The sequence below is a fragment of the Bufo bufo genome, chromosome 1 (genome assembly GCF_905171765.1).
Source record: "Bufo bufo chromosome 1, aBufBuf1.1, whole genome shotgun sequence".
Lineage (NCBI taxonomy): Eukaryota > Metazoa > Chordata > Amphibia > Anura > Bufonidae > Bufo > Bufo bufo.
The window spans coordinates 498,983,614-499,002,500 of NC_053389.1; the positions used below are offsets into that span (position 1 = coordinate 498,983,614).

Below are 18,887 nucleotides of genomic sequence, written 5' to 3' on the forward strand. Positions count from 1 at the left end.
CGCATTTGCGCATCCGCAATTCCGCATCCGTGCATCAGTTTCCACAAAAAATAGAACATGTCTTATTCTTGTCCGCAACTGCGGACAAGATTAGGCATTTTCTGTAATAGTGTCGGCGATGTGCGGTCCGCAAATTGCGGAATGCACATTGCCGGTGTCTGTTTTGCGGATCCGCAAAACACTTACGGACGTGTGAATGGACCCTTAAAGTGTAACTGTTGTTTAAGTATATTTTTAATAAAGTGTAGGAACAGAGATGTGAAGCTCTGAAGATGCCTGTCTGTAAGGCTACTTTCACACTCGCGTTTTGCCTTTCCATCTGTAAGATCTGATCAGGGCTCTCACAAGCGGTCCAAAACGGATCAGTTTGCATTCTGAATGGAAAAGGATCCGCTAAGAATGCATCAGTTCAGTCTCCATTCCGCTTTGGAGACGGACACCCAAAACGCTGCCTGCAGCGTTTTGGTGACCGTCTGATGAAACTGAGCCAAACGGACCCGTCCTGGCGCACAATGTAAGTCAATGGGGACGGATCCATTTTCACTGACACAATAGATTGTTCAATGGTGTTCAAGACGGATCCGTCTTGGCCATGTTAAAGATAATACAAATGGATCCGTTCTGAACGGATGCAGACGGTTGTATTATCTGAACGGATCCGTCCATGACGGAGTGTGAAAGTAGCCTAAAATACAAAGGCTTCCAGTCTGACTCTTGTCACTAGCCCAGTGCCTGGCTATGTAGGATGTGCCCCAACTATCACTGTCCATCACCCTGCCTATATGACTTGTTAGACTGAAGACTCTCCATAGCAATGCTCAGTTAGAGCTTCTCGAAGATTCTGAAAATGAAACAAGGGAATTACAGTTAAACTTTAATAAATTCATAAGAAAGAGTTTATTTACAATGTACACCATACTTCTAGTAATTCAAATTCCCTGAGGCTGCTCTCGTAGTGCTGAATGTACAATACAGACATTATTAATATTCCCTCCACTGTATCAAAGGAGAGAGCAAACAAGACATTCATGTGTGAGTCACAAAATTGGAACAACCCCCTACTCCCAATACTAATGGCTTCTAGTCACAACAGAGCCCATTTAGAATAGATCCCATTCTGTCATCAGGGTTTGGGAAATTTAGCTGCATGCAACGGTTTTGTCCGGCCGTAACCCAGCTATTATGCAAAGCTGGAAACCAGCTGGATCCCACTATAGTCAAAAGGGCCCAGCTGTAAGGCTAGGTCTACACGACGACTTTTTTTATAATGATAGTCTATGGCAGGCATGCTCAACCTGCGGCCCTCCAGCTGTTGCAAAGCTACAACTCCCAGCATTCCCGGACAGCGTATAGCTATCAGTCTACAGCAGGGCATGGTGGGAGTTGTAGTTTTACAACAGCTAAAGGGCCGCAGGTTGAGCATCCCTAGTCTATGGTGTTATACTGCGACTGCAATGCGACAGTCGCAAAAAATCCATTCGAAATGGATTTTTCTGCGACTGTCGCATCACAGTGTGACACCATAGACTAGCATTATAAAAATTGTTGCGCGACATTGGTGCGACATATGTTGCAGTGTAGTTGTGCCCTATGTGTCGCGTGACACATTTCGTTTTGTAGACTTAGCCTTAACGGCCGTATCAGACTATGCTTCACACAGTGATCTCCGGCAGCCTGCAGGATCAGGTAAACGCAGGTGTGAAACTAACCTAACAGTAGGTAGAGTGGAGAGTATGAAAAGTACAGAATTTTGGACTTAAAAAAAAAATATATATATTACAAAAACACCAAAAAGTGTAATACGTTACCTTTAACCACTTCAGCCCCCAGTGCTTAAACACCCTGAAAGACCAGGCCACTTTTTACACTTCTGACCTACACTACTTTCACCGTTTATTGCTCGGTCATGCAACTTACCACCCAAATGAATTTTACCTCCTTTTCTTCTCACTAATAGAGCTTTCATTTGGTGGTATTTCATTGCTGCTGACATTTTTACTTTTTTTGTTATTAATCGAAATTTAACGATTTTTTTGCAAAAAAATGACATTTTTCACTTTCAGTTGTAAAATTTTGCAAAAAAAAACGAGATCCATATAGAAATTTTGCTCTAAATTTATTGTTCTACATGTCTTTGATAACAAAAAAAATGTTTGGGTAAAAAAAAAAATGGTTTGGGTAAAAGTTATAGCGTTTACAAACTATGGTACAAAAATGTGAATTTCCGCTTTTTGAAGCAGCTCTGACTTTCTGAGCACCTGTCATGTTTCCTGAGGTTCTACAATGGCCAGACAGTACAAACACCCCACAAATGACCCCATTTCGGAAAGTACACACCCTAAGGTATTCGCTGATGGGCATAGTGAGTTCATAGAACTTTTTATTTTTTGTCACAAGTTAGCGGAAAATGATGATTTTTTTTTTTTTTCTTACAAAGTCTCATATTCCACTAACTTGTGACAAAAAATAAAAACTTCTATGAACTCACTATGCCCATCACGAAATACCTTGGGGTCTCTTCTTTCCAAAATGGGGTCACTTGTGGGGTAGTTATACTGCCCTGGCATTCTAGGGGCCCAAATGTGTGGTAGGGAGTTTGAAATCAAATTCTGTAAAAAATGACCTGTGAAATCCGAAAGGTGCTCTTTGGAATATGGGCCCCTTTGCCCACCTAGGCTGCAAAAAAGTGTCACACATCTGGTATCTCCGTACTCAGGGGAAGGTGGGGAATGTGTTTTGGGGTGTCTTTTTACATATACCCATGCTGGGTGAGATAAATATCTTGGTCAAATGCGAACTTTGTATAAAAAAATGGGAAAAGTTGTCTTTTGCCAAGATATTTCTCTCACCCAGCATGGGTATATGTAAAATGACACCCCAAAACACATTCCCCACCTTCTCCTGAGTACGGCAATACCAGATGTGTGACACTTTTTTGCAGCCTAGGTGGGCAAAGGGGCCCATATTCCAAAGAGCACCTTTCGGATTTCACAGGTCATTTTTTACAGAATTTGATTTCAAACTCCCTACCACACATTTGGGCCCCTAGAATGCCAGGGCAGTATAACTACCCCACAAGTGACCCCATTTTGGAAAGAAGAGACCCCAAGGTATTCGCTGATGGGCATAGTGAGTTCATGGAAGTTTTTATTTTTTGTCACAAGTTAGTGGAATATGAGACTTTGTATAAAAAAAAAAAATCATCATTTTCCACTAACTTGTGACAAAAAATAAAAAATTCTAGGAACTCGCCATGCCCCTCACGGAATACCTTGGGGTCTCTTCTTTCCAAAATGGGGTCACTTGTGGGGTAGTTATACTGCCCTGGCATTTTCCAGGGGCCCTAATGTGTGGTAAGTAGGTAAATGACCTGTGAAATCCTAAAGGTGCTCTTTGGAATATGGGCCCCTTTGCCCACCTAGGCTGCAAAAAAGTGTCACACATGTGGTATCGCCGTATTCAGGAGAAGTTGGGGAATGTGTTTTGGGGTGTCATTTTACATATACCCTTGCTGGGTGAGAGAAATATCTTGGCAAAAGACAACTTTTCCCATTTTTTTATACAAAGTTGGCATTTGACCAAGATATTTCTCTCACCCAGCATCGGTATATGTAAAATGACACCCCAAAACACATTCCCCAACTTCTCCTGAGTACGGCGATACCAGATGTGTGACACTTTTTTGCAGCCTAGATGCGCAAAGGTGCCCAAATTCCTTTTAGGAGGGCATTTTTAGACATTTGGATACCAGACTTCTTTTCACGCTTTGGGGCCCCTAGAATGCCAGGGCAGTATAAATACCCCACATGTGACCCCATTTTGGAAAGAAGACACCCCAAGGTATTCAATGAGGGGCATGGCGAGTTCATAGAAATTTTTTTTTTTTGGCACAAGTTAGCGGAAATTGATATTTTTAATTTTTTTCTCACAAAGTCTCCCGTTCTGCTAACTTGGGACAAAAATTTCAATCTTTCATGGACTCAATATGGCCCTCACGGAATACCTGGGGGTGTCTTCCTTCCGAAATGGGGTCACATGTGGGGTATTTATACTGCCCTGGCATTCTAGGGGCCCTAAAGCGTGAGAAGAAGTCTGGAATATAAATGTCTAAAAAATTTTACGCATTTGGTTTCCGTGAGGGGTATGGTGAGTTCATGTGAGATTTTATTTTTTGACACAAGTTAGTGGAATATGAGACTTTGTAAGAAAAAAAAAAAAAAATTCCGCTAACTTGGGCCAAAAAAATGTCTGAATGGAGCCTGACAGGGGGGGTGATCAATGACAGGGGGAGTGATCAATGACAGGGGGTGGTGATCAATGACAGGGGGTGGTGATCAATGACAGGGGTGGTGATCAATGACAGGGGTGGTGATCAATGACAGGGGTGGTGATCAATGACAGGGGGGAGTGATCAATGACAGGGGTGGTGATCAATGACAGGGGTGGTGATCAGGGAGTCTATATGGGGTGATCACCACAGTCATTGATCACGCCCCTGTAAGGCTTCATTCAGACGTCCGGATGCGTTTTGCGGATCGGATCCATCTATCAGTGCATCCGTAAAAATCATGCGGACATCTGAATGGAGCTTTACAGGGAGGTGATCAGGGAGTCTATATGGGGTGATCACCACAGTCATTGATCACGCCCCTGTAAGGCTTCATTCAGACGTCCGGATGCGTTTTGCGGATCGGATCCATCTATCAGTGCATCCGTAAAAATCATGCGGACATCTGAATGGAGCTTTACAGGGGGGTGATCAGGGAGTCTATATGGGGTGATCACCACAGTCATTGATCATGCCCCTGTAAGGCTTCATTCAGACGTCCGGATGCGTTTTGCGGATCCGATCCATCTATCAGTGCATCCGTAAAAATCATGCGGACATCTGAATGGAGCTTTACAGGGGGGTAATCAATGACAGGGGGGTGATCAGGGAGTCTATATGGGGTGATCACCACAGTCATTGATCACGCCCCTGTAAGGCTTCATTCAGACGTCCGGATGCGTTTTGCGGATCCGATCCATCTATCAGTGGATCCGTAAAAATCATGCGGACATCTGAATGGAGCTTTAAAGGGGGTTGATCAATGACAGGGGGGTAATCAATGACAGGGGGGTGATCAGGGAGTCTATATGGGGTGATCAGGGGCTAATAAGGGGTTAATAAGTGACGGGGGGGGGGGGGGTGTAGTGTAGTGTAGTGGTGCTTGGTGCTACTTTACTGAGCTACCTGTGTCCTCTGGTGGTCGATCCAAACAAAGGGGACCACCAGAGGACCAGGTAGCAGGTATATTAGACGCGGTTATCAAAACAGCGTCTAATATACCTGTTAGGGGTTAAAAAAAACACATCTCCAGCCTGCCAGCAAACGATCGCCGCTGGCAGGCTGGAGATCAACTCTCTTACCTTCCGTTCCTGCGTGACTCTGCGCAGGGCTGCCACCTCCGGAACGCGATCCTGCGTTAGGCGGTCCGGAGGTGGTTAAAAAATGTATAGGCAACATAATTAGAGCTCACACTTTGCTGACAGCAGTAGTAAAAACAGCAGTGAAATAGCCCAAAACGCTCTCCACTTTTCCTCAAATCTCTCCTACTCAGTGTGGTTTGGGTAGGAAAATTTTTAAATCTTTACACTGTGAACTTTTTCCATTTTCTTAATTAAATTTCTACTAAAGTTTTGCAATAATATAAACACTGCAATAAGCAGTAGACTGTTCCTTGTTTATTTCCATTTAGAGAAATCCTAATGCCAGTATTTGAGATCATAAAGAATATTTTAGAGGGTTTTTTTTCAAATCCTGTTTACATTTCACACTTTTCAGAGTTTGTAAGTGGTTTTTGGCGTAAAGCTATCACAGATTGCGGCACAAAGGTTATTTACGCCGCTACATGACTTAGCCCCCAGACGAAGGTCCGCCGAAATGAGCGTCGGGGTTGGCGCCATCTCAGAGGAGACACATAATGGGTAAATAGACTTGGTTTTATAGGTGCACTTGCCCTTTATTATTGGTTATGTATGTATTTGAGTCACCATTTGTGTCTCCTATGTGGATGTCGCCTCTTTCTCTGCACTTGTTTTTATGTATGAATTGTCAATTATGAATTAGGTCAATAAATTATATTTGTATTTCATGCGGTCTAGTCATTTTTAATCGGTATATACATAACTTAGGACGGATGAACCACCAGCACAGGATGGACAAAAGACTTAGAGTTGTTGCGATACCAAATTTTTGATTAGATTGCGATACCATAAAAAAATATTTTTTTAAAATGGCGAATCGCGCATTTTTTATTAAATTTTATTTTTTTCTGTTCCAGCGTTCACCGCATACATTTTTTTCTATTTTAATAGTTTGGACTTTTCGGACGTGGCAATATGTGATATGTTTATTTATTTATTGTTTATATATTTTATATGTAATTTATACTTAATATTTTGTTTTTTTATTTAATAACTATTTCCCTCCTTAGGGGCTATAACCTGGGATTTTTTCATCCCTTGTCCTATTCACCCAGATAGAGCTCTATTGTGGTGACTAGGACTTCACACTCTCCCTGCTGCTCTGTGCACACAGCAGCAGGGAGCTGACTATGGCAGCCAGGGCTTCAGTAGCGTCCTGGCTGCCATGGTAACCGATCGGAGCCCCAGGATTACACAGCTGGGGCTCCGATCAGAACTGCCACTGTGCCACCAATGAGAGGAGGTAAGGGGACTCTGGCCACTGCGACCAATGATTTTAATACTGGGGGGGTTGGGGAGGGGCGCTGCGCCACCAATGATTCTAATACTGGGGGGAGCGCTGCGACACCAATGATAATTAACCTTTAATACAGGAGGCGGGTACTGGCAGCAAATCAGCGGCAGTTAACCCCTCAGGTGCCGCAATGCGATTCTGCAGCCGGCACCCGCCTCCTGTAATAAAAGTTAAAGACTACCTTTCGTGGGTTCGGACTTAGTTAAGTTAGCAGGACATGTAGAGCGGCGCCCAGGGATCTCCCTGCACCTACTATTATTCCTGGGCGCCACTCCGTTTGCCCGCTGTGCCCCAGTTACAGTCTCCTGCTCTGTACACCAATTACAACTATCGGAGCGATGGGGAGGAGACATCAGCTTCTCTAGTGGGCGTTTTTCTCCCTGAGCTGCGATTGGACAGCGCTACAGCCAGGAAGAAGGAACGCCCACTAGAGAAGCCGATGTCTCCTCCCCATCGCTCCGATAGTTGTAATTGGTGTACGGAGCAGGAGACTGTAACTGGGGCACAGCGGGAAAACGGAGCGGCGCCCAGGAATAATAGTAGGTGCAGGGAGATCCCTGGGCGCCGCTCTACATGTCCTGCTAACTTAACTAAGTCCGAACCCATAAAAAAGGTCCCATCATTGGTGGCGCAGTGCGCCCGCTCCTCCTCCGACCCTCTCTCCTCATTGGTGGCAGCGGCACAGGGGGAGGGAGAGACTGCTTTCTTCTCCCCTGTGCTTCTGAGGGAACATGAACAGCGCGCTCATGTTCTGTGATACTAGACTGTGCAGCAGCGCAGGCCAGTATTGAAAAAAAATGGAAATCCCGGTATCGTATCGATACCGGGACAAAAGTATTGATTGGGTATCAAAATTTCTATACCCGCAAGGCCGCAACAACCCTACTTAGACGCTGGTCTTCCTAAATGTCCTCCTTTGTTTTTCGGTTTCTCCAATTCTAAACCACAGTGCACCCCATGACAGATCGATTAAATCTCATCTGCCACTATATAGTTGTATTGCGGTTTCCTGCTGAACTAATACCAACCCATGAGAACATTCAGGATACATAGCAGAATATATGGGAGTATTAACCCCTTTGATGGAATCAATTTTTTTCTGAAGTTTTCAAATAAACAATAAAGACAACTTATAACATAAAAATCATCAGAAGCTGCCATAGCTATTTTTCAGCTCAGGCAAATGTAACTGATGAGTAAATGGTTGACTATGCTAGAAAATAAAACTGTCAAAAGGAGTCAAATTGGAAAGTATGTCCCAGTAAGCATGTCTATTCATTCTCTGTAACACAAATACAAATAAAGGTGTGGTTAGTAACAGAGTTTGTCATTTGGCATTTCAGTACGTCATCTATAATGCATTCGGAAAATCTTCAGTTTTGTTATGTTGTAGCCTTGTGCTGAAATAAAAACAAGTTCCCCCCCCCCCCCCCCCCATCAACCTGCACTCAATATCTCATAATGAGAAAGTGAAGATAGAATTTTAGAAAATTTTGCTAATTTATCAGAAAAAGGTAAAAAAAAAAAAAAAAAAATGGACACAAGTATTCAGACCCTCTGCTATGACACTTAAAATTTAGCTCTAGGGGGCTCCCGATTTTCCTGATCATCTTTCAGATGTTTCTAAACCTTGACTGAAGTCCACCTGCGGTAAATTCAGTTGATTGGACACGATTTGGAAAGAGCAAAAACCTAGTTATGAGGAGAAAATAAAATGTTCACGGAGCTTCTTAAATAAAAGAAGCTTGGCACAATTAGGACTCTTCCTAGAGCCTACTGACTCACCAAACTAAGAATTGAGGGAGAAGGCCCTTGGTAAGAGAGGTGACCAAGAACCCAATGGTCATTCTGGCTAAGCTCCAAAAGACCCTGTGTGCAGATAGGAGAAAATTCCAGAAGGTCAACCATCAATGCAGCACTCCATCAATCTGGGCTTTGTGGCAGACTGGCCAAAATGCAGCCTCTCCTCAGTAAAAGACACATGAAAGCCCATCTGGAGTTTGCAAAAAAAAATAAAACACCTAAAAGGACTCAAACTCTAAGAAACCAAGATTTAACTTTTCGACCTAAATTCTAAGAGTCATGTCTGGAGGAAACCAGGCACTGCTCATGCTGTGGGGGTGTTCTTCAGTCAATAAGACAATGAGCCAAAACAGCCAAGACAAAACAAGAGTGGATTAGACAACTCTGTGAATGTCCTTGAGAGGCCCAGCCAGAGCCCTGACTTGGACCCAGTAGAACATCTCTGGAGAGACTTGAAAATAGCTGTCCACCAATAGTCCCCATCCAACCTGACAGAGTTTGAGAGTATCTTCAGAGTAGAATGGCAGAAAAGCTGAAAATCTTGAAATGCAGATGTTCAAACCTTGTGGCATCATACCTAATAAGACTGGATCACTGTAAAAAGTGCTTCAACTAAGTACTGAGTAAAGAGTCCGAATACTTAGGTCTATGCAAAATTTGAGTTTTTCCTTTTCAATAAATTAGCAAAGATCTCAAACTTTGTTTTTACTTGGTCAGTATGGGGTACTGAGTGCAGAATGGTGGGGGAAAACCTTTTTTTAAATTTTAGCACAAGGCTACGGCATAAAAAAAAAATATATAAAAAAAGTGAAAGGGGCAGAAGAATTTCTGAATTCACTGTATGTAAATATGCATTGGAAGAACTATTCAAATGTTCCAGAGTTTTGCAAATGCCGACTATGTCAGGACAGTGTCACTGCAGCCACCTGTTCATCGGTGAATCACTTATCTACTTGCGTGTTACCCTAGTGCTTGGCTTTTACACGGCACAACTGCCTGGCTAAGGCATCTAAGGCTGTGTTCACATCACATTTTTCCTATCAGTTTAACGTATACAAAAAACATACGTTAAACGGATGCCTCAGACTGATGCCATACAGAATTGATCTAGTAACTTGACAAAAGAATCCTCAATGCAATTTTTTTGGGTCATGTGACCACGGAGCGTGAGTGAACCGGCCCGCACCACTGGAACCTGACAGCGTCAGGACACAGGGCACTTGGGTAGCTGAGGTTTTATAAAGGAAAACATTCTTTAACGTTTTTTTTCTTATTAGAGTACTCGATTAATCATTAGATTAATTGATAGAATACTTGATTACTAAAATAATCGATAGCTGCAGCCCTAGTGGCATCCATTCACTAACTATAGAGTTCCATTGCAAAAAAAAATATATCATTTTTTTTTTCAACCGGACTCTGCAGGGTATAAGAACGCAGTGTCTTCTTTTAGAAACAATGTAGAACTAGGATTTTACCATACATATGGTAAACTTAAGTCTAAAACTTTCCCCATTTTCATATGACATCAAGTTAAACTGTCAGATATTCACCTCGCATCACTTTAAAGGGTTGTGCTAAAAAGCAAGCGCAAATTATTTTTCCTTAAAGAGCAGACATTAGAGACGGGCAATCAGGCTGGCAAGCTGCTTGCACACCTTGCGCGTAGCAATAGCATGTCTCCCCCAGTGATTCATGTACAGGACGCTAGTGGGCGGGTGGTGGAGTCGGTGGGCAGTATCCTATCATGCTTCAGGAGCTTTTACACAGATCTCTATGATTCTGTAACGAATTATACGACGCATAAGCTCGAGGATTACCTCCTTGAGGTGTCTCATCCTCAGCTGAGGGAACTGGATAGAGTTCTCTTGGATGATATCACACTGGAGGAGATCAAACTAGCAATTGGAGACCTTCCTGCTGGGAAAGGACCTAGCCCGGACGGCATCCCGATAGAGGTCTATTCCAAATATGTTGATGCATTAGCCCCGCAACTTCACAAATTATATACAACAGTTCATTCCCGTGGATGCTTACCGGACTCTCTGTATGACGCCACAATAGTGGTGATCCTAAAACCTGACAAAAATCCAGTGGAATGCGGATCATACCGTCTAATTTCTCTTGAATTTGGATTATAAAATACTCACTAGAGCTCTGGCTACTCTACTGAATAAGGTGATTAACACGGTGGTCCACAAGGATCAGTCGGGTTTCATAGATCAACGGGTAGATCAACTTCTGATAATATTAGGAGGGCGCAGGTGATTGCACAGATAGGGGCGGCTGAGGGTAAGCATTGGGCTATGGCCTCCCTAGACACTGCTAAGGCATTTGACTCGATCGAGTGGGAGTTTCTGTTGACCGTGTTGAAGAGTTTTGGATTTGGTCCAAAATTCATTAGATGTATCGAGATACTATACAAACATCCAAAAGCAAAATATATTGATCAATGGTCAACATTCTGACTCGTTCCCGCTGAAGATGGGCACAAGGCAGGGATGCCCTCTGTCGCCTTTCCTATTTGCGGTGGCGATAGAGCATCTGGCCCTTAGAACCAGGCAGGACCAGATCTACACCGGTATTGACATGGGATGTAGAAAGGATAAAATAGAGCTTTATGCGGATGATCTAATTCTCTTTATGACTAATCCCGAGATGTCGCTCCCCAGAGCGATTGGGATTATTTAACAGTTCGGAAAGTTCTCAGGGCTGAACATAAATTGGAATAAGTCCGCCATCATGCCCCTTTGGGCCCACACGTGGCCATCGCACTACCACAACCTGCCTGTGGTTGACCGCTTTAAGTACTTGGGGGTAATAATCACAGATGCACATATGTCATACTCCCTGAATATAGAACCTCTGGAAACCCTTTGCTGATAAAATTAAAACCTGGAAGACTCTCCCTCTGTCCATTATGGGCAGGCTGAACTTGGTAAAAATGATCTTGCTCCCTAAGGGTTTTATATGTTCTGTCCCACGTCTGTGCACCAATCTCTAGGGGGTTCTTTGACCGCGTTCATGCTATGATTGCATCCTTTGTATGGGGAAAGGCCAGAAGGAAACTCTCTCTTGCTGTGCTCCAGCGAACCAAGCTGCAGGGAGGGGCTGCCCTTCCCGACTTTTTCCTGTTCCTTCTAGCTAGTCAACTGAAATTCCTGAAGCCTTGGGTGGTAACTAATGAACTACCCAATGCTGAGTATTACTTGCAAGAGTACCTGCAGTTGAGCACTCTATGGCCCGTATTAGACTCCTATTCTGCGCGCTGTCGTCCCCTTCTGCTCCACAAATTGGCGCATCAGGTGTGGAAGGCCTCCAAATTGCATATATACAAGGATTTCCCTGACGCAGTCCTGTTGTGGGATAACCCTATGTTTACTCATCAAGTGTCGTTAGAGGGGGCGGTGAATGGAGACACCACGGAGTGGTCTCTCTGGGAGATATATATGAGGGTGGGCACTTGTGTTCCTTCTCACAGATTCAGATACCTACAATTGAGACATGCCATGCAAGCTCAGGGGAATGGTGAGAGGTATATCGAAGTATCCTCTAATCAGTGTGTTGAAATCCCAGGGCCCGAAAGGAATTATTTCTGTGCTGTATACACATTTGCTTAGTAAATCGCATGATGAGGAATCCCCTGGCCATTGAGGGCAAGTGGAAGATATCCATACCTACACTGACAGATGACGACTGGAGCCAGGCTTTGTTGGCTCCGGCAAGAGTTTCGCCTTCCATTAATAATATACTGGTTCAACTGTTTATACTGCACAGAAGCTACCTCACTCCAACCAGGTTATGTAAAATGGGAAGAATATCTCACAGTAGATGTCATAGATGCTCGGCAGACAATGCTGACTTCTGGCATATGATTTGGGACTGCAGTTATATCAGTCATTTCTGGTCTGCGGTGCTTGAGATCCTGTCAACCATGGTCCCAGCTACTATACCTTTATGTCCCAAGATGTGTATTCTAGGCATTTTTGATGAAGAGTCTTTGTCTCATTATAATAGAATCTTTCTGGGGGAAACTCTATTCTTAGCTAGAAAAACTATAGCGCTGCGTTGGATGGGAGTTAGACCGCCTACAATAGGACAGTGGAGGTCCTTAGTAAACCACGCTGAGACTATGGAAAATATTGTCTACAAACATAGGAAATGCCTGCAAAAATTCCACAAGATTTGGGGAGATTGGTGCTCCTCCTCGTTAACACTGCAAAATTCCAATATGTACTCAGCGAATGATGGCCCAAGCCTGGTAGATATGTAATGGGCTGCCTCCCACTCCCCTTTGGATACTTAAGTGTTCATTTGCTGCTCTGTTTTGAATGACTAATGATATTGTATTCTATATGCCCTGTACAGCATGCACTTTTTTTTGTTATAGATCATCCCCTGCGTGGGAATCTCTACTGTCTTTACATGACTCACACCTGTATTGTTACTCTTTAATAAAAAGAGTTAAAAAAAGAAAAAAAGAAAAAAAAAAAAAAAAAAAAAAGAAGAAGGGTTGTGCCGAGAGGGTTGCCTTGCCGTCAAGACAATGCAAGGCTGCTGGACCTATTCGTGTGACTGGAAACCCGGCCAGTCAGGTTTCTATCTCTGTGTCCTACCCAAATGCTAGGGCTGTTGATTCCTATCAACTTTGTCATTGTGTTCACCATCAGAGTTCTATACTTTGTGACTTCCTGCTGACATTTCTGGTGTTCTGACTACTGGCTTGTTGTTTTTAAATTTTCCCTGTGGCTGCTGTTTCTACTGATATCAACTCTCCTTGTAACTGACCTTGGCTTTTCTCTAGATTAACTACTTGTGTACTGCATTTATCAAGTCTGTTTTCTCTTGGTTTTGCCCTGTTTGCTGCATTCCCTTTTTGTTTCCGTTGTCACCTGGGAAAGTTTGTCTCTAGTGTGCCTGCAGGGCCGGTTTTTAGACAAAATGTGGCCCTGGGCAAAATCAAAAGTGGGGCCCCAAATCTTGTAATAATGTACTAACAACACAGTTACGTTATATTGATTCCAGGGCTCCCTCACAGAGTTACACCCCATAAAGCTCCTTACACAGTTCCTCACCCTCATGGCCCCAGAATTTGCCACATGCCCCTTCCCCTCACAGCAATGAGTTCCCCTTACTCACGACATCTGAAAGAGTTAAAAACAGAAGCGCAGGATTCCTCTTCAGGTGCCCTTTCCCCCAGAGTAGATCAGGGAAAGCACCCTGTTCTAAAAATGAGTCACAGCCTGTACTAGGCTTCCAGGCTTATTGTTAGTATATCCCAGTTCAGGCTACTAGATGGGAGGGGGAGAAAAGTAGAAAAAGTTTTGAAAATATTACAAAAAAAATTACAATTTAAATCACCCTCATTCTCAAAAATAAAAACAAACAAAAAAATAAAAAGAATTATAGGCATCGCCCATTATGGACGTATGCATATATGGAGTCCGAGCAGGGACTCCTAAGCTGGGAAATTCCCCACTCTGGAGTCCCGACTGTGCCCACACCAGCATTCTGTTATCAACATCACAGACAAATCCCTTGGTCCTCAGCAGCAACGACCATCCAGCCTTGAGGGAGGCGGGCTCTGGTGGAGAACCTAGAGATAACCCTAGTTTCATACTACCAGAGTGGTTTTGGAAAGCTGGTAGCAGTTTTGCTGTGATCTGGACAGTTACCCTAGTACTCCCTAGCACAAACCCAACAATAAGTCCTTGTAGGACACAGATTAGGAACATAGAAGGTCACACACAACTGAATACAGTTCAGTAAAGGGGTTCTACCATGACTAAAGTAAAAACTAAAAGACATCATATAATACATAATCTCTAAGAAAAGAGTATTACACTCACCGGTAATCCGGTTTCCTGGAAGTCTCCATGACACCAAGTCCTGACACCAAGTCCTGAGATTGACTTCCTTCTGATTGGACAGGAAAAACACAGAGAGGTTAAAACCCCCACCCCCTCCTCACATCACCAGTGTATTTTAACGAAGAACCCCAGGATGAAAGGATAATAGCTAATAGCAGAAAAAAAGGGTGGGATATATGTGGTGTCATGGAGACTTCCAGGAAACCGTATTACCGGTGAGTGTAATACTCTTTTCCCCAGTCGTCTCCATGACACCAAGTCCTGAGACAATATCAAAGATACAATTAGGGGGGGACAACTGCCGACAGGACCTTACGTCCAAATCTTAGGTCGTCATTAGCAGCTACATCTAGTCTGTAGTGCTTAGTGAAAGTATGAACTCTTTTCCATGTTGCTGCCCTGCAAATCTGTTGTAAGGAGGCTGAGGCTTTTTCCGCCCAGGAGGCAGCCATGCCTCTCGTAGAATGTGCTTTTAGGGAAGCAGGGACGTCTTTTCCCTGAGCTTTATATGCTTCGGAGATTGCCATCTTAATCCATCTGGAGATGGAACTTTTTGCCGCACTCTTCCCTTTGTTAGGACCTGAAAATTGGACAAACAGATTTTTGTCTTTTCTCCAAAGGCTGGTAGCTTCCAGGTACTTTAAGACCGCTCTCCGGACATCTAATGTGTGGTAAATGATTTCTTGATCGTTTTTCGGATCGTCACAGAACGAGGGGAGAACAATGTCCTGAGACCTATGGAAGGTCGAGACTACCTTGGGGAGGAAAGTCGGATCTAATTTGAAAACTAATTTGTCCTCAAATATTGCAAGGAATGGTTCTTGGATGGACAAGGCCTGCAGCTCACAGACCCTTCTGGCTGAGGTTATTGCCACCAGAAAAATCGTTTTAATGGTAAGCCATCTGATGTGGATAGAGTCCAGAGGTTCGAATGGATCGGAGGTTAGACCCCCTAGTACCGTATTAAGGTTCCATGGTGGCACCATGTTTCTAATTGTAGGTCTGATCCTATCTGCTGCCTTAAGGAATCTGGATATCCAGGGATGTTCCGTTAGCTTGGTATTATATAGTGCTCCTAAAGCCGATACCTGGACCCTAAGGGTATTGGGGGATAGACCTAAATCTAGCCCTTCTTGAAGAAAATCCAGGATTAGTGAGATGTTGGCTCTAAACTGGTTGAAGGAGGTCCCAGACCAATCAGCAAATTTCTTCCATATTTTTTGGTACTTGTCGTTGGTACTCTGTTTCCTGCTAAGGAGTAAGGTGTTCACTACTTTTTTTGATAGACTAAAGTTTAATAAGTTGGATTCTTCAGAATCCAGGCTGTTAACTTTAGTATTTTCAGGTCTGGGTGAGAAATGGGCCCCTGACTTAGAAGGTCCGGCCTCTGAGGTAGAAGGAGAGGAGCTTCCACGCTGAGGGCTTTCAAGAGGGAGAACCAACTTCTCTTGGGCCAGAAGGGGGTTATCAGGATTAGTGTACACTTTTCTTTTAGGAACTTCTGTAACACTCTGGGGATAAGCGGAAATGGGGGGAAGGCGTAGACTAAGTTTGTTGTCCAACTCTGGTTGAGGGCGTCTACTGCCCGAGGATGATCCCTGGGGTTGAGGGAGAAGAACTGGTTTAGCTGATGATTTCTCCTGGATGCAAACAGGTCTATCGTCGGCCTGCCCCATTTCTTTGTGATTAAATGGAAGGCTTCTGGAGCTAACATCCATTCCCCTGGGTCTAGTCTGTGCCGGCTTAGGTAATCGGCCTGAATGTTTAAAACTCCCTTCAAATGAACCGCTGAAAGAGATTGAATGTTGCCTTCTGCCCAGGAAAAGATTTTGTTTGCCAGGTTCTGTAGCAGGCGATGCCTTGTGCCTCCCTGGTGTTGGATAAAGGCCACGGCTGTAGTGTTGTCCGAGTAGACTAGGACGTGACGACCCTTTGCCAGCTGACTTGTGTGTTTCAGTGCTTCCCACACTGCCCTCAGCTCCTTGAAATTTGAGGATTGCTGGCTCACGTAATTCCCCCATGTTCCCTGGTAGGAGTTCCCCTGGAAGACCGCTCCCCCCCCGTGGAGGCTGGCATCTGTTGTGATGACTAGAGGGAGATCTTGTGCCCAGAAAATCCCGTTTTCTAGGTTCGAATTGCTGAGCCACCAAGTTAGTGATTTTTTGGTCTCTGCATCTAAGAATATTTTCCTCTCTAGGGTTAATTGCGATCTGTTCCATTTGTCTAAGATGAATTTCTGGAGTGGTCTTAGATGGAACTGTGCCCAGGCAACTGCTGGAATGCAAGCGGACAGACTCCCTAGTACCTTCATGGCCTGTCTTATTGAACAGAATTTCTCCTTCTTGAACTTCCTCAAAGCTGTCTGAAGTTTTACTATCTTTTGAGGTGGTAGAAAGGATCTTTGGGAGACTGTGTCTAGAGTAATGCCCAGAAAAACTTTCCGTTTGGATGGGATTAAATCCGATTTTTTCCAATTGATGAGCCAACCTAGGCTCTGTAGATGATCCAGGACTAACCCGAGATGGATTCCCATGGTCTCTATGTTGTCCGCCACTACCAGTAGGTCGTCCAGATAGGGGATCACACAAATTGCCTTTTCTCTCAAGGTTGTCAAGGCTTCCGCCATTATTTTGGTAAAAACCCTTGGGGCAGAAGAGATCCCGAAGGGGAGACACCTGAACTGGAAATGCTGAATGTTTCCCTCCAATTCTATTGCGAACCTTAGGAATTCCCTTGATGACCTGTGAATTGGGACGTGATAATAGGCGTCGCTTAAATCTATTGTGGCCATCACTGCATCCTTTTTTAAGAGTTTCACTGCTGACTTCAGGGTCTCCATTTTGAATTTTTGATATCTTACGTATTTGTTTAGATGTTTCAGATTTATAATTACCCTGGATTTCCCGTTTGGTTTCTTTATAATGAAGAGGCGGGAATAGAATCCCAGTCCTGTCTGATTTTTCGGGACAGGCTCTATGGCGTCCAAGGTTAATAGGTTTTTTATGTCGTTTTTTAAAGTCGCAGTTTGAGATGGGGGAAGGGTAGTGATCACGTATTTCTGTGGAGGGGAAGAGAGAAGATCTATCAGATAACCCTCTTGTATAATACTTAAGATCCACCGGCTGTTTGTTACATGCTCCCAAGATCTTAGAAAGGAGCTGAGTCTTCCCCCCACTGGTATGGCGTCATTGTTTGTTGTTGGATGAGGAGGCTTCAACCCGATTTGGGTTGAAGAGGAAGCTTCTCCCCCTGCCTCCCTTCGCATAGCTCCACCTCCCAGTCTTCCCTTTATCTTTTTTATTTTCGGGTTGAAAAAAATCGGTCACGAAAGGGCTGCCTTTTTTGTTTATATCTTTCCTCTGGAAACCCTCTTTTTTTATTTGTCGCGTTGTCTAGGATTTAATCTAGATCTTCTCCGAAAACGTATTGACCGTGGAAGGGGAGTGCGATTAATTTATTTTTAGATGTGATATCTCCTGACCACGCTTTAAGCCATAGTGCCCTTCTCGCTGTATTTGAGAGAACAGCTGTACGGGCGGACAGTTTAACTGATTCAGCAGCTGCGTCTGCTAGAAAGGAGGTTGCCATCTTTAATAGAGGCAAGCTCTCTAGAATTTGATCCCGTGGTGTCTTATTGACCAGATGTATCTCTAGCTGGTCTAGCCAAAGGTTCAGTGTTCTGGCCACACATGTGGAGGCAACGCCCGGTTTGAGAAGGGCCGCCGTAGTCTCCCAGGTTTTTCGCAAGAGACCCTCCGCTTTCCTGTCTAGAGGATCTTTCAATTGTGCTGAGTCTTCAAACGGTAGGGCCGTATGTTTTGCTACCTTGGCCACTGGCGCGTCTACTTTGGGAATGGTCTCCCAATCCGTACAGTCCTCTTGGCTAAAGGGGTAGCGCCTCTTAATTCCTCTTGGGATAAAGGATCCTTTATCCGGTTTTTCCCATTCAGACCTAATTAATTTTTGGACACTATCAGGGACTGGAAAAACGGCCTTCTTCCTTTCACCTAGACCCCCAAAAATTTCTTGCTGGGTAGACCTAGGGGTTTTAGGCATCTCCATCTGAATGGTGGCCCTGATAAGTTCATCAATATCTTCAGGATTGAACAGGAAGCGCTTATATTCGCCCTCTTCATCTGAAGATGCCGGGTGTTTTTGGACAGATTCGGAGTCTGAGACCGCCAGCCCCTCAGAGTCGGAATCCAGGATAAGTGATTTAACACTACGGGCGTCCTGAGTGGGGGGAACTTTGGGGGGAGTAGGTTCTCTGGTAGTTAAGGCTAGCTGAACCTCTTCTTTTACCACTTTTCTAATGTCTTCAATTAGACTAGAAGACTCAGACTTGATGACACTGGCAGTACATTCTTTACACAGGGGCTTGGATCCAGTGTTAGACAATCTTTTGCAGCAAATACCACATTTTCTAGTTTTTTTGGCTGCAGAAGCCGAATCCT

General features: G+C 44.0%; 1 protein-coding gene across 2 annotated transcripts in view; it reads right to left on the reverse strand.

Annotated features, from left to right (window-relative positions):
• The window catches only part of ANO6 (anoctamin 6), a 120,171-nt gene that overhangs the window by 60,456 nt on the left and 40,828 nt on the right, over positions 1-18,887 (reverse strand). The gene's annotated exons all lie outside the window — the stretch shown is intronic.